Source organism: Protobothrops mucrosquamatus, unplaced genomic scaffold (assembly GCF_001527695.2).
Source record: "Protobothrops mucrosquamatus isolate PMUCROS unplaced genomic scaffold, P.Mucros_1.0 scaffold526, whole genome shotgun sequence".
NCBI lineage: Eukaryota > Metazoa > Chordata > Lepidosauria > Squamata > Viperidae > Protobothrops > Protobothrops mucrosquamatus.
In genome coordinates this window covers 355,576-369,040 of record NW_015386834.1, presented here as the reverse complement: position 1 = coordinate 369,040, position 13,465 = coordinate 355,576, and positions in this window count along the sequence as shown.

Below are 13,465 nucleotides of genomic sequence, written 5' to 3'. Positions count from 1 at the left end.
GGCTTGGATGAACCAGGATGAAGACTTACTTCTAACAGTCTACTCTATGATGACTCACAGTGGCCAGGTGGCTGAGTAAGTGTGGCTGGATAAGTGTGGCCAGGTAGGTGCAGCTGGCCCAGCCCCACTGACTCGGGATGGCTGGGTCAGCAAGGAACAAGTCGCACTGGCTAACTTCACATGGGGACAACTTGGTGCCCCACAAGCTCCTCACCTCCCCAAACTGCCAGCAGCCAAGCGCATGCACGTGCACACTCACACACACATACTTGTATCCACAGAGGAAGGAAAGGTCCTTCTCCCCAAGCCCAGGCATGATTGGCAGCTTGAAAGCTCAGATGTGGATAAAAGTCTGCAAGCTTGGAATGCCAAAGGAGAGTTCTCCCAATCCCAGACATCCGAGCAGTAGCGTTTCCCTGTCTGGTGCCTCCTCCCGGCAAAGTAGGAGACAGAGGGCAATGCTGCTGTGCGTGGAAACACAGAGTCAAATTTCTGCCTTGACAGATCTCTGGAGAACAAGAAGAGGAGGTGGGGGAGCAGTGCTCTTATCCTACCAGAGGGAAGCTGGCCCTTCTTGAAAGGGAATCCTTTCAAAAAGGATGCTGGCTTGTTGGGGTAGCTTTCCCTCACACAGCTCCCTGCCATGCCTCCTTCGCTCCAGAGATCTTTCTAATTCAGCCAAGAACTTTGGCGTGCTGTGGGCAGACATGCACATACCATTCCAAGCTTGGAGACATTTATCCACTTCTGAACTGGCAAACTGCCAATCATGCCTGGGCTTGGGGAGAAGGACCTTTCCTTCTTCTGTGGATAAAAGTCCCCAAACTTGGAATGCAGTGTGTGTGTGTGTGTGTTTGCATGTGCACATGTGCTTGGCTGCCAGCACTTTGGGAAGTCGAGGAGCTTGTGGGGCACTGAGTTGTCCCCATGTCAAGTTAGCCGGTGCGACTTGTTCTGTGCCAATCCAGCCATCCCGAGTCAGCAAAGCTGGGTGGCTGCACCTACCTGGCCATACCTACCCAGACACACCCACCTGGCCATACCAAGTCAGCTGCACCAAGTGAGTATTGTCAAGCCAGCCACATCAAGCTGGCCATGTGGATCTAGCCATGCCTACCTAGTCGCGGTAACCTGGCTGTGACCACCCAGCCATGCCTACCCAGCTATGCCCACCTGGCCCTTTGAGGGCAACCATAATGCTGATGTGGCCCTCAATAAAATTGAGTTCAACATCCCTGCCCTAGATGCACTGATGGGTTGTTTGGTGATTTCATTTAAGAAAGCCATGAAAACATAAGAGAAAGGTGTCTTTGGAGCAAGGTAGCAATACCTTTTAACAATTTAGATTGCAGGAATGTCATGCAATGAAAATTTCTTTTCTCTCTTTTTGCTAATCATGTTGTCTTGTTCCTGTTTGTCCTTGTGAATTTCATCCAGTGGCATTTTTATCTCTAATCTAGTTAGTCTGTTTTTTTTCAATAGTCCTAAGTCATGACTTGACCACATGAGGGCACATCTATATTATCTTTAACTGCTATGTTATGACTCTGTTGTGTAAATTATCAGTACATCTGAACTTTGCTTTTAAGAAATATCCCTATGAACTTCAGAAGACATAGATATTAGATTAATAGACACAAAAATATGTACTTGTTGAGATGAAGTCTATCACAATGTTATTCCTAACTGTCCCAGTTTTTCAAATGTTACAAGAGATCAAGTGAATTAAACTCATAAGCTGTATATTTGTATTTCTTCTTCTTCTTCTTCTTCTTCTTCTTCTTCTTCTTCTTCTTCTTCTTCTTCTTCTTCTTCTTCTTCTTCTTCTTCTTCTTCTTCTTCTTCTTCTTCTTCTTCTTCTCCTCCTCCTCCTCCTCCTCCTCCTCCTCCTCCTCCTCCTCCTTATTTGCCATTGTCTATCCACTGCAGGATGAAGGCCTCTTCCGAATTTTCCAACCAATATGAGCTTTGTTTTGCCAACTGGGCCTGCAATACTTGCTGATGTTGTCGATCCATCTTGTTTTAGGTCTTTCGTGGACACTTTTTATCAAGTGGGATCCTTTCTATGACTGCCTTGGTACACTTGCCATCAGTTCTTCTTACTATGTAACCAGTTGATTTCCATTTCAATTCTTTTACTCTCTTGATGATATCATATACTTTCATTTGGTCTCTAATCCATGTGAAGGTCTTTCTATCTTGTAATGCCGAGCATGTATCTTTCCGCTCTTTGTGCCACTCATAGCTTTTGTATCAATTGTGAGGTTAGTGTCCATGTTTCACTGGCATGTTAGAGCAGATAGCACACACTGATAGAAAACTTTTCTCTTCAGGCATAGGGGGAGATTGTTTTTGAAAATTAGCTTGCCAAATGCCTGCCAACCACATTTAACACACTGTTCAATTTCCTTTACAGGTAATCCTTGAGTTATGAATGTAATGAAGTCTGCAAATTACATTCCTAACCTGAGAATTTGTTAGAGTGAATCACATAAAATGAACAAGAAAACTTTCTCATTTTGCCCATGCATTCGCTAATCAAATGCATGAGTGCACAAGGTATCTCAGGATGGGGAAGGCCATGGGGGGCCTAGGACTTCTGACCCAAGGCTTCCCCTGACCCAGTGAGAGATCCCATGCTCCCCTTAGGGTCTCAAGCTCTTTGGGCTTTTCCTCCCCACTCAGTCACCAACTTTTGGTGCCATGTTTCAGACCCTGCCTCCAGCACTGCTTGCCTCCAGCACTGCTCACGCTCACCTCCTGCACTGCCCACGCTCACCTCCTGCACGGCCTTGGGTGCCGGAGCTCTTGTCCAGCCAGGCAGAGAAGCGCTGGGTAGGCCTCTCTCCTTCCCCACTGAGCCCCAGCCTCTCTCAAAGAAGAAGTTTGTGGGACTAAAAAAAAAGTTCAATCATACCTTCCAACTTTGCGAGATCTTACTTTTTTATCATGAGAACTTGGAAGGTTCGATTGAACTTTTTTTTTTTTAGTCCCATGAACTTCTTTGGTTTCCCTGCACGTTTCTTCCATTCGCAATGCAGTTTTTCCATTTCTCCAGCAAAAGAAATGAAATGCAACAGAGCTGGAAAGCAGGTTTGTTTAGGAGCTCCTCTTGCAATTTAGAGAAGGAGTGCTTTTGGCAAGTGAGGGGAGCAGGGTGGTGGCATGCCAAGCTCTCCAGCTCTGCAGCAGTGCAATTTGTGAAATCTGGGCAGGTTTGGCACTCCAGCAAGTGGCGGGGCAGGGCCACACCTGCTTGTGAGAGAGGCTGGGGCTCAGTGGGGAAGGGGAGAGGCCAGCCTGGTGCTTCTCCACCTGGTTGGGTGAGAGCTCCAGCACCCAAGGCCATGCAGGAGGCGAGCATGATCAGCACGGGGCTCTCAGGCATAGCACCAAATGAACATGTTGCAGTGTCTCTGTGGTCATTTGTAAGTGTGAATAACCACTGTGATGTTGCAAAATATGTAACTTTGGGACCTGGTCATAAGTACTTTTGGTGGAGATGTTGTAACTTCAAACAGTCACTAAAAGAACTGTTGTAATTTGAAGATTACCTGTATTGTATCACCTTCAGTTGAGATTCAAGGTACATCTAGTGGTCTACTATGTCTAGTTCTTCTCCAGATATATATTTTTTCTTTCTTTGGTGAATTTATTAAACATAACCTGGCTCTTTTTCAGGTTTATTTTTAAGTCAAATGATTCTCCTGCTTTGTGCAGCTCTTGTGTCTTTGTAGCTCTTTTGGGTCTTGTGACAAGAGAACAACATCATCTGCAAATATTATGTGATTTAAATAGGTGCCATTGATTTTTATTTCATTTTTTGTCCAGTCTACTTTGCAAAATACTTCTTCAAGGCAGGCTGAGAAAAGGATAAGTGATATTGTATCACCTTGTTGTACACCTCATTCTACTTTAAGGTCATTAAGGCAAATTGTTGCCATTGTTTTTTCATATATTCATTGTAGTAAGTTTATGTAAGCAGTATGTACATCTTGGTTGAGCAATGCATTAATTATTGCTTGCTGACTTCCAGTTTTGTGCAGTAGTGCAGCAGCCGAGGGATTGTGGGACTCCGCTCTCTACAGCTGATTTCTGCCTGCAATGGGACCCTAAATGGGCCTGAAGTTGCCCCATAGAGGCAACACAGAAGGGGGGAAGTCCCACTGATTCCGGAGAGATGGTGGTCAATCCGATCGGTTTGGGAAAAGCCCTTCAGAAACTGGCAGAAGAAGAGGTTAGCTCAACTTCTGAGTCTAGCCCAAGCTACAAGCAACCGAAGTACAAAAGTACTCTTTCAAGCTGACTGTAAACAACGTGTTTGGAACTGGGTAAGAACAGCAATTTTCTCTCTTCTATTTGGAAACTGATTTTCTGAAAAAAAAAACCAAGAAGCAAAAAGCCTATGAAAGTGAGAAGGAGGGGGGCTTTTGCCCCACCCTCCTGCAGATGGAAGCGGCGAATTAAACCTTTCAGGGGGAATAGAAATATACTGAAATAAAAAGAATATAAGACTTAATATGGATAAGTTTGAAATCGGTGGAATCTGTTAAGATTTTCCTTTTATATCATCAAAACAAAAGTAAATAAGTGTTTATTACTGAAAGAACTGGTGCTGATATCTAGTAGTGGATGAAAATATTACAACAGCTGCTCTACTACAGAAACTGGCAAGGCCCAGGAAAACATAAATTTGATCTTGGTGACCTTAAATGTCTTAATAACAAAGAATAGCTGTAACAAAAAAAGGAAGCAACTTGGGCTTTCTATAAAGTGAGAATTATAAACTCTAAAAAAAAAATAGACCTTTCTGGATTACAAATACTAGCTCAACTGTGACTCTAAAGCCATCTGCAGAGAAAGGAAAACCCTGATTTTTGGAAAACCATGGAAAACCAGAGATCTGCAGAAAGAATATACCAAGAAAAAACAAGTACTTTCCAGAAGGAGATCTATGCTATGTTGCAACTAATCCAAACAACAATAATCTCAAACCATGAGGAAATTAAACATAACCTTGAAAACATAAATGAACACATCTCCAATTTAACTTTACAACATAAAAATTCTCAGAAAATAAAAATAGAGAGTGAGCAGAGAAAACAGACAACTGATTACGAGACAGAGGAGAGAGATTTCAAGATAGAATTTAACAATACTAGGAAATATGACTTAACCCAGATGGAAAAAAAATTACAGGGAACTCTGGACATGGAAAAGACAAACTACACTTTAAGATTACAAAATAAGTTTGAGGACAAGAAACAAGATTTGGTAAAATGGATTTTGCCAAGAGAACTACAAGATCTTGAGAGACAAAAAATAATAAATAAAAACAAGAAAGACAAAAAGGAAAAGATTTTCAATGAATATGAAGGGGTGAAACCTTCCTATAAAAACATCTTACCTGTTTTGCCTTTTGTACCTGCAACAACATTTATAAGATTATGGGAAGACTCTTTGACTCATTGAAACATATTGAACAGGAAAGATGTTGGGCAAAAAAAGAGGCTAATGTGAGAATTAAGAAATTAGATGATGGGAATTACCAGAGGGAGTATTTAAAAAATAATCATTTGTTTGAATATGGTTAAAAAATAAAAAGATTTTGAATATAAATAAAGATTAGTTTAAGAGGGATGATCCCCTAAAGTAATATAGTATGCCTTCTTTCCTTTTTCTTTTGTGTTTGGGTTTGTTTGTTTTTTTGACATGACATATATAAAAATGTTGGGATGGTTTATATAAAAGAAATGTTTTCTTTGTTTTGTCTTTTTTTTCTTTTTGCTCTTATTTTCTTTTAAGGTATGAGAAATGTAAAAATGTGATGCTTGTATGAGAAAAAAGATTTAAATACTTAAGTGTAACTAATTTTGAGAAAATCTTAATCATTTAGAATGGTTTTTTTTTCCAAGAAATTTTATTATTTTCCATCATAAAAAAAACAATCAAAAGCATAATAAACACAATAACAAGTAAAAACCCCCCGCCCCCCCCGGACTTCCCAAACCTAATCCCAGGATAATATTCATATATAAGTAAACAAATACTAATATCCCTAACTCCACAAAGTATCTTAATCTATAAAAAAGATAGAAAGAATAAACAAAATAGAAAAAAATCTAAAAACCTAGGTCATATTCTACCACTCTATGCTTCTTTTGAATATAAACAATNGTCCACACCTCCAACACTTGGATTCATAATTCACATAGATACGAGACATAGTTGAAGGATCCAAGTGCCATCTATAAAACATTTTATAAAAATTCTCACGTAAATTTTGAGCTTGTGTGAACTTCACATTTCTCACCCAGATTAACTCCCAAGTGTCCATAGGTATTGTTTCTCCTATATTTTGAGCCCATTTAATCATTTAGAATGTTTTGAATACTGTGGGGAAAACAAATTTAAATAAGAATGTAAACAGGATTTATGATGAGGCAGTCAATCTTTAAGCTTAGCAAATATTTGTAAAGTTTTAAAAACTTTACAGTTTTTCATTTGTTTTCAGCAATATCTGGTCAAATTCTGTCTGTTCTTTGTAAAATCCCATTTTTAACATCTTTTTCATATCTAATTTGAATTTGCAAATATGGCCACCATGATAAATCAATACCCTGCCCTTCTAAATTTGTCTATACTTCAATTTCCCTTCATTGTCCAAAATATCTTTATAGGTCACAACTTTCTCGTAGTTAATCAAGTTTGGGTAAGCAAACGCTTCCATTGTTGAAAGCCATCCAAGTATTTTAATATAAATTTTCACTTTTATTTTTTCCCATTCTAAGAAAAGTGCATTTCTTATATAATGATTTTGAAAATATCTTTGTATTTTATTCTTTCCATACCACAGAAAGGCATGCTATCCCAACTGTAGGTCATGCCCCTCTAGGTATAGTAATCTTTTGTCTCTAAGCATTATCCACTCTTTTATCTATGTTAATATAGTTGTTTGGTAATATAATGTCCAGTCTGGCAGTCCAAGTCCTCCATTTTCTTTCGCTTCTTGTAACATTTTCAGTCTAATTCTGGCTTTTTTTCCTTGCCAAATAAATTTCAGTATTGTGTTTAGTTCATCAAAAAAGTTTTCCCCCAATCTTATAGGTATTGTTTGAAATAAAAAAGTATTTTTGGTAAGATATTCATTTTCACTGTTGCTATTCATCCCAGCATCGAAAGTGTAGTTTTTTCCACTTTTCCAGATCTAATTTTATTTGTTTTAATAATCTTACGTAGTTGTCTTGTTTAATTGTTGCACATCTTGCTGTTAGATGAATTCCCAAATATTTAACTTTGTTTTTTGCTAGTTGATTTTTTTGTTTTTCTGTAAGATTTTTAGTTAACACTTTAGTCTTTTCTCTATTTATTTTCAACCCTGTCATTTCTCCAAATTCTTCTATTTTCTCCATAACTTGATGCTTGTTTCAAGTGGTTTTTCTAGTATAAAGACCAAGTCATCTGCAAATGCTTGTAGTTTATATTTTTCATCTTTTATCTCCAGTCCTTTAATTTCTATACCTTGCCTGATGTTTCTATTCAATACTTCCAGTGTTAATATAAATAGTAATGGGGATAGTGGACATCCCTGTCTTATGCCTTTTTTAATATTACAATTTTCTGTAAAATCTCCATTTACAATTACTTTAGTTGTTTGTTTGTTATAAATTGTTTTGATTATGTTTATAAAATTTCCTCCAAAATCCATTTCTTCTAGTTGCTAGAACATGAATTGCCAATTTACATTATCAAACATCTTCTGTGCATCTAGAAATATTAATGCTATATATTTCCCTGGGTGGGTTTCATAGTACTCCAAAACATCTAGAATCGTTCTTAAGTTATTTTTTATTTGTCTTTTAGGTAAAAAATCATTTTGGTCTGTATGTACAAATTCAGTCAGAAATTTCTTTAATCTTTCTGCTATTATTGAGGCAAAAAATTTATAATCTACATTTAATAACGCTATCAGTCAATAATTTTTTATTTGTGACAAGTCAGAATCTTCTTTAGATATTAAAGTAATATTAGCTTCTGTTCATGTATTTGGTATTTTAGCCTCCAAGAGTATTTCATTACACAGTTCTTTCATTATTGGGCTTAATATATCTTGCAAGGATTTGTAAAGTTCTGCAGGTAGTCCATTTGGGCCCAGGGTCTTGTCATTTTTTTGGCTTTTTAATGGCCTCTGTTATCTCCATCATTGATATTTTTCCATTTAATATGTTTTGAATATTCTCTGGAATTTTTGGTAGATCTGTTTTTTTAAGTACTGCTGTAATTTTTCTTTTGAAGTTTTCTCTGCATCATAAAGTGTCTCATTAAAATCTTTATTTTTTATTGTATTATTATGAAACTGTAATTCACTTTTGAATCTTGCATCTTGTTTATCAAGTTTTTTCTCTTTTTCTTTTTTCAATTTATGTGCTAACCATCTCCCCGGTTTGTTAGCATTTTCAAAGAAGTTCTTTTAATTTGTTGAGCCATTGTTTCCGCCTCTACAAGGTTTAATTTATGTTTTATTATTTCCATTTGCTTTTTAAGTGTTTTCTTTTGTGGGTCTATTTGTAATTCTAATTCTAATTTCCTAAATTCTTCCTTCAGCTTTAACTGTTATTTTCTTTCTTTGTTCTTTTTAGCAGTATAAGTTATAGCCAACCCTCTAAAATATGCTTTAGTTGTATCCCACACATTTTGAAGTGATGTCTCTTCTTTCTTATTTATTTTGAAAAAAAGTCCATTTCCTATGTCGCTAGTTGTATAAATTCTTTTTCTTTCAATATAGATTTGTTCAGGGACCATCTTAATTTTTTCTTGGTTCCTCTCCAAGTCATCTTTATTGGATTATGATCTGCCCAGATATTAGTTTCTATCTCTATTTCTTGTATCATAGTGCTAAGTTACAGTAAGAGGATATTCATATCATATCAATTCTAGACCATGATTTGTGTCTATTTGAATAAAATGTATATTGCATTTTTTTATTTTTTTCTCTCCATATGTCTTGAATACAAATTTCTTCTCCCATTTTAGAAAAGGCTTTAGGTAATATATTTCTTCCTTTCTTCCCTATTTTAGTACTTTTATAGTCCAAAGTTCCATCAGCTATTGCATTAAAGTCTACCATTATACAGAAATGTTGATATTCCAATTCTAATATTTTTTATGTAATTTTTGATAAAATTCTTCTTCTTTATCATTTGGCGCATATATTGCTACCATCAGTATCTGCTTTGGTACATCATTATTTCCACCATTAATATTCTTCCTTCTTCATCCACATAAATTTGTTTAGAGTTCATTGTTTCTTTAATATATAAAACTATTTCTCTTTTCTTTTGTTGTGCTAATGCAAAATGGAGTTTGCCAATTTTCAGTTGCTCTAATAATTTATAGTGTTGTCTCTTAATATGTGTTTCTTGGAGACAAATTATATCTATTTTTAATTTTTGTAATCGTGTAAAAAAATTTCCTTTTTGAGGGGGAGTTCAGTCCATTTATATTCATTGAAAGGATCCCATTTTCCTTCTCCATCTTTTTCAATTATATCTTGGTCTTAATCTTTTAATCAATCTTATCTGTCTCTGTTCTCTTGGTCTTGCCCCTTCTTCTATATATGTATTTTTAGTTTCTTCTTCTTCTCTTGGTTTGGCTGCTCCTTCAGTTACCGTCTCTTCCTGTCTCTTTATTTTTCTCGTTGTACCAGATTCAAAATCACCCCCTTCCATGAATGCTTTATGGTTGTCATAGAATTCCATTGCTTTAAGTGGCATGTCCAGTCTATATCTTTTCGTATCCCAATAAACTAAAATCCCTTCTGGGATCAGCCATTTAAAGTTGACTCCTTTTTCAATTAATTTTCTGGTTAAGAATTGATATTCTCTTTGGGACTCTCTTATTCTGCTAGGAATCTGTTTGAAGACTACAATTTATTTTCCTTTGTATTTCAAAAGATCATCTCTCACTCTTCTCAGGATCTCATCTCTTATAAATCTTTTAAGAAATCTAACATGTACTTCTTTAGGAACTTTATTTCTTCTCGTGTAATTTGAGTTAACTCAGTATATCTGATCTATTTCTCCTTCCAGTTCCTGTTTCCCGATTTCTAATGCATCAGCCAGTGATTCCGTTATCAGGTCTACAAGGTCCTCTTCCTTGTCTTCCATTATTTTTGAAATCTTAAAAAGTAAGAAGCCTTTTCCATTTCCATGACTGCTATTGAGTCCTCTAGTTCTCCGTTTATTTGCATCAATTTCTGATTTTCATCTTTTAATTCTTCTAATTTTTGGTCAACCTCTGTTGATTTATCTTCTATTTTTTTAACCCTTTGTTCGTTTTTTGTGACCATCTGCTTAAAATTTTGAAATTGAGAGTCCATATTATTAATTTTTTGGTTCATTTTTTCCAGGTCAGTTTTTGTCTCTTCATGGTTTTTTGTTGTAGCTGCCATGAGTGGCAATTTCCTCTTGAATTGCTTGTAATGTCGCTTATTTCTCCTTCTGGAAGTTGTAAGCCTTTTCTTGTTGAAGCATTGTATCAATTGATCTCTGATAAATTGGAATTGTAGAAGCAGAGGAGGGGGCAGAGGGTACTTTTTTGCCAGCTTTAGTTAAATTCGGGACACTCATTTTGTTCCTCGCACTCAAATCTTTTAATCATACTTTATAATCCACCAAAAAGTTCAAAGTTGATAGTCCCTTTCCAATTTGAAATTTTAAAAAAATTGTAATCCAATAAGCTCCAATCAAATAGGAGAGATAAAAAGAATCACTCTGTGTCAAAACAGCTTGTAAGATTCCAAGGTCAAGCTGTATTTGTAATCTAAGGAAGTCAGATGACTTCAAAACAATTTGTACTTTTAATTATCATCCATCCTGTAGAGAAAAGCAACCCAAAGAGATTCTTCTCTTTTTCCAACCATAATCTCCAGGACTGTAGATTTCAAAGACATCAAAGAGTTTAATCTGTAAGCAATGTCTGGGCCTCTAACCAAGTTCTGACACTCCAGCTACAAGGTTAACAAGCAAGGCAAAGTGCAGTTCTTAGTTTTGCCACTAGATGTCATTAGATGTCCATTTAGTCTTTTTACAACCAAGCTTTACAAAGTTAACAAAGTTATAGTCCAATGCTTTCCTATATAAAAGTAAAAAGTTTACGAATATTAAAGCTCCCCAAAATATTCTTCTTTCATCCCACTTAATTGTCTCCACAATAGCATTGTAAATTACTTTATTTTCCCCCAGAGGCTTAAACTGCCGCTTCTATTCAGAAGGGAGGAGTAAAAAATCACCCCCTTTAGCTTTGGGGATTTCTTGCTGTCGGGAGCTTTTTTGCAGAACAGGTTTTTCAGTTATAGAATGATAAGGAAGATAATCTCACCCAGATCAGCTGTTTTGCATGGGTGCGGTCAGCCTTTCTTCCTGCAGGTCCGGGAGCTTCCTTGGTTCGCCCTTTGGCTTGTCGTCTCTATGGGGCATCTTTCGGTCCTTTCGGACCCCAGCAGGTAGAATTTGGGTGTGGGAAAGCCTGAGTGGGTAGACCCCATTGGTTTGATCCTGAAAGCCAGTGCCTGAAAAAGAAATTGAAGGCAGTCATGAGGCTCGCCCAGAGAAATCCTACTGCTCACACACAAGCTGAGATGTTGCACACAAGAAGGGAATATAAAAAAATTATAAAATTAAAGAAAAAAAGTTTTGCCATCTCAATCTGGTCAGAACTCGAGTTGGCTGCTAAAAGTCATAACTCAGTAATATTCTGGCACTCTGTAGCAGGAGTCCTAAAGGAACGGAGATTTGCATTTGATATACCAATCCCAGTTGAGTTCTGGGAGAATTATTATCAATGTCTGGTTGCTTCTACGGAACCTGTAGAGAAACAGTCTTTAAGCAGTGACTTAGTAAATACTAGAACTCTGCCCCTTTGGCCTCCAGTCTTGGTAAAAGAGACACAATCCATCATTAAAAGCCTAAAGAATAATAAAGCCCCAGGTGAAGATTTTTTGCCAACAGAATTATTTAAGAAATTCCCCGACTGGTGGGGTCCAGTACTGGCAAGTCTTTTTACACATAAAAATAACACCTGCCATATACCAGATGGGTGGAAGATGGCAATAGTTGCTCCCATATATAAAAAAAGGAATAAAAAGGATCCTAGTAATTATAGGCCCATTGGGCTTATAGACCTTGTAGTAAAAATTTATGCTAGGTTCCTTTTGAATAGAATTGAAATCTGGGTAGAGGAAAATCATATCCTCGTAGAAGAACAGGCAGGTTTTAGACAAAACTGATCTACCATTGATAACTGCTTTTTATCCTGAACCATCTAATTGCCAAATATGCCTATAAGAGGAGATCCGTTTGCTGCTTTTAATAATAATAATAATAATTTAATTTGTACCCCGCCCTTCTCCTCATAGGACTCAGATCTTACAGCAGCATTTGATACTGTAAATAGAGAAGTACTATGGAGTAAATTGACATCTTGTCAGAATCTAATTATATTTCATTTTAGCTACCTACTCTGATAAAAACCCATTTCTTACTCTCTCTGGATTCTGTCATACTACGAAAGGGGAGGAGGATAAGCAAGGGGGTTTTATGACTCTCACTTCCTTCATTAAACTACAAAGTGACTGGATGTTGATTCTCATCAAGAGGACTGACCATAACAATATGGCCATCGCCTTTCATCTACTCTCTCTGAAGTCTCCCTTTTGCCGGCAGTGAGGGAAAAGGGGGGAACAATGCAACGCCTGGGATCTGGGAAAAGAGAGGATGAGTGATCGTCGCCCGGAAGAACTGTGGGGTGGGGGCTGCTTGGGAACACTTTAAAACATTGAAGGATGGGAGAGAATTCCCCATATCCCGTCTAGCATGCCTGCAATCATTTTCTCTTAATAAAGATGCCTGTTGAAAGAGACATTCCAAGAGTTCTGACTTCTTAAGATGTAAAGTGAGGTGGGTCCTTACACATCTCTTAAAATAGAACCTAGATTGCTAGCTTTGATTAAAGCCCTTTACACTAGTACCTGTTTGAAGGTGCGGTATGGGTTTAATGGGGCCCTGACTAACAGGATTCACACAAACAAAGGGGTAAGACAAGGGTGTATCCTGGCCCCATTATTATTTAATCTATACATTAATGACCTGCCAGGGTTAATGAAGGATCCCATGGTATTGTTGAGAGGAATTTCCCCTTTCGATTCTTCCAGCCGGGATTTCCTTGACAGCGCAACGCGGAAGAAATAGGTCGTGAAGCCAGCTACCGGAGAGGTTTAATCTCGAGGATCAAAACGTTGAGTGACAGTTCAGCTCGGATCCCCGGCTAGCTAGGCAGAATGGTTCTAAAATACGGGTTTTTATACCCTTTCGTGGTTTCCAAAACTTGTCTTTTCTGATTGGTGAGTTTGAATCTATCTTTTCTGATTTGTTAGTCAGTGGCTTTTGTTGGGTGAATTTCTTTCCTA